This window comes from Nematolebias whitei, chromosome 16, assembly GCF_014905685.2.
Source record: "Nematolebias whitei isolate Nwh7 chromosome 16, NemWhi1, whole genome shotgun sequence".
In the NCBI taxonomy this organism is placed as follows: Eukaryota; Metazoa; Chordata; class Actinopteri; order Cyprinodontiformes; family Rivulidae; genus Nematolebias; species Nematolebias whitei.
The window spans coordinates 29,509,515-29,512,490 of record NC_056513.1 but is presented as its reverse complement, the minus strand read 5'-3'; positions in this window follow the sequence as shown (position 1 = coordinate 29,512,490).

Sequence of the window (2,976 nt, the reverse complement as noted above, 5' to 3'; positions counted from 1 at the left end):
TATATATATATATATATATATATTTTTTTTATCTATTAGTTCTGCTGGTTACATCTGTCTCAATGATACGGTCTGGTCCAGTCGCTCAGGAAAATTCATCCAATAAACGCATCGCATCTTGGAGGACTTCTTGGTTTTTCATCTATATTCATCAGAGTCATTGTTTTTAAACGCAGCCACAGTGAACAGAATTACAGAGCATTTGAGCTCGCATGTGTGTTTATATTTTTTATTGGTTTGGCATCAAACACCATGAATAATGACTCAGTCTACATGCTCACAGACACACACCAGCGCTCAGGGCCTAAGGCGTTTCTGCCTTTACACATTGTGCACAAATCAGTACATGTGTATCTTGTGAAATCTAATCAACACATCTTATTGGATGATTTATTCATTTAAACAAACCTATACAACTTTTATGGATGTTTTCCTTCAACTGTTTTGTGTGTGATGCTCAGTAAACAGCAGAATGGGGCTTCACTGGGTGGACTGGATCTCCACTAGGGGTCAGGCTGACTCTAAACATTCCCCATCTTCCTGTTTAAGACACCAGCGCTCATCTACAGTGTAATAAGGACTGATATTATAGAAGAAGAAGAAAAAAATCCATCTTGACAATAAGATAAAAGATGCTTTTTAAATTTTTATGTCTGAATTAAAACAAAGTATAATGAATGTAGTTAATGTCATATAAAACGTACAGTAAATTGCTCCAGAAAAAGTGAAACACAATTAGAAACAGAAAAGTCCGACTGGAAATCCAGTCATTTGTTTTTTGTAATGAATAAAAATAGGAATGCTAAAATAGACATTTTATTACCAACGCTCATTCAGCTAAAATATATCCGTTATATTTTACTTATATCAATTTACAAGTAAAACTTTTTAACCATAACCCTATTCGTAGTATTCACAAAATCTAATATTATATTAGAATTTAAAACTGTTTGCAACCTGTTATCAAACTTTTATAAAATAAAACTCTAAATAAACTACAAAGAGTAAACAAACAAAACAAAAAAAATTACAAGAAGATTTTTTTGTATATTCCCTAAATCTAGTCTTCCGACTACAACAAACAGCAATGAAAGTAAAAAGATCTGTCAGATCATTTTCATATCGGGTGTTATCATCTACTTTCAAACTTGTTCAGTTTTAAAATTATACAGTATTTTTTCTAAGGCAGTTAAAAAAGTAATTCAACTACGTGCTGCACAACAGAGATTTTTTTCATTTATGCTATAAATTTAAATAAAAAAATACACATTTTTCCTGTGTAAAATACTATTCTGGTCATTATTTCAACAAGTATGCTAGAAACATTGAATCAGTTCGTATGTATATGTAAAAAAAAATCTGTTATAGATTTTATGAGAAAATATTTGCAACGGTAGAAATTACCACAAAGTCCACTTTTTTTTCTTTCAACAAAGTCTGCATCTTTTAATAACGGCAGGCCCCGGCAGAAATAGGCCCATCCGTGTAAATTTTTGATATTTTGAGCAGGTCTGTATATGTTTTTCATTGCTTATCTGGGTTTATCCTAACTTCAACTCTAGGAAACATAACTTGAATTTTGATTTTTAAAATTGTTTTGCTTCTCACTTGAACAGTTTTCTCAGTAACCATCAATTGAATTGGTTAAGATTGTCACGTCCTTATCAAGCAGCAGTGAGGCCCAGTTTACACTAAGTTGTGTTTAAGAGAAACTGGAACAAATCTGTTTAATTCAGCTGTTTGTCTACATGACAACAGTCAGATTCTCTGTCACTGAAACTTTTTAAATTCAGGTCTCAGAGTGGAAGTTTTTCAAAACTCCTAACATGGTTTTACAGTAAATGTAATTTCTGTAAAAGGTGAAGTGTGTGCAGTCAAACATCATCGTTGGCCCAAATTAATGTTTGTGTATTTGACATTTTGGATGTAACTGTTCTCATGCTTGAGACTGAAGAGTCTTCATGTAAGTTTGTATTGTTAAAATGCAAAAATCCCAGCACCAGCTGGTGACCTGGCATGGAAACTAGAGGGTTCAACATTTCTTGTGGTCTTGTCTAAACAGTGATTGTGATCACAGCATTACCGTGTCAATATATGAGACATTTTTACAATCAGAACTGGAAAATCTACATTTGCAGGAAATGTTCACGTGTAAGTTGGGCTTTAGTCTATAAAAATCCAAAACAGATATATTTTTTGTATTTTTATTTTTTATTTAACATTTATTTATACCTGTAGATAGTCTCATTGAGACACGAGGACTCATTTTCAAGAGAACTGTTCTAGACAGTCAACATATAGAGTATAGACGACAATATACAACATTAAAAAGCAATTAAAATAAAAGGTTATGTTCACTGTTACTGTTAGCAGAGTGGTTCTGTTAGCAGCCTGGTACTGTTAGCAGTGTGGTTCTGTTAGCAGAGTGGTTCTGTTAGCAGCATGGTCCTGTTAGCAGTGTGGTTCTGTTAGCAGCATGGTCCTGTTAGCAGCTTAGTCTTGTTAGCAATGTGGTTTTGTTAGCAGCATGGTCTTGTTTGCAGCATTGTACAGTTGTGTGGTTCTGGTGGCAGCGTGGTGGTGTTAGCAGTGTGATCCTGTTAGCAGCATGATCCTGTTAGCAGCATGAACCTGTTAGCAGAGTGGTTCTCTTAGCAGTGTGGTACTGTTAGCAGCCTGATCATGTTAGCAGAGTGGTTCTGTTAGCAGTGTGGTTGTGTAAGCAGCATGGTCCTGTAGTGTGGTCCTAGCAGCAGGGTGATCCTGTTAGCAGTGTGGTCCTATTAGCAGCATGATCCTGTTAGCAGTGTGGACCTGTGTGCAGTGTGATCCTATTAGCAACCTGATCCTGTTAGCTGTGTGGTACTGTTAGCAGTGTGAACCTGTTAGCAGCAGGATCCTGTTAGCATCATGATCCTGTTAGAAGTGTGGACATGTTAGCAGTGTGATCTTGTTAGCAGTGTGATCCTGTTAGCA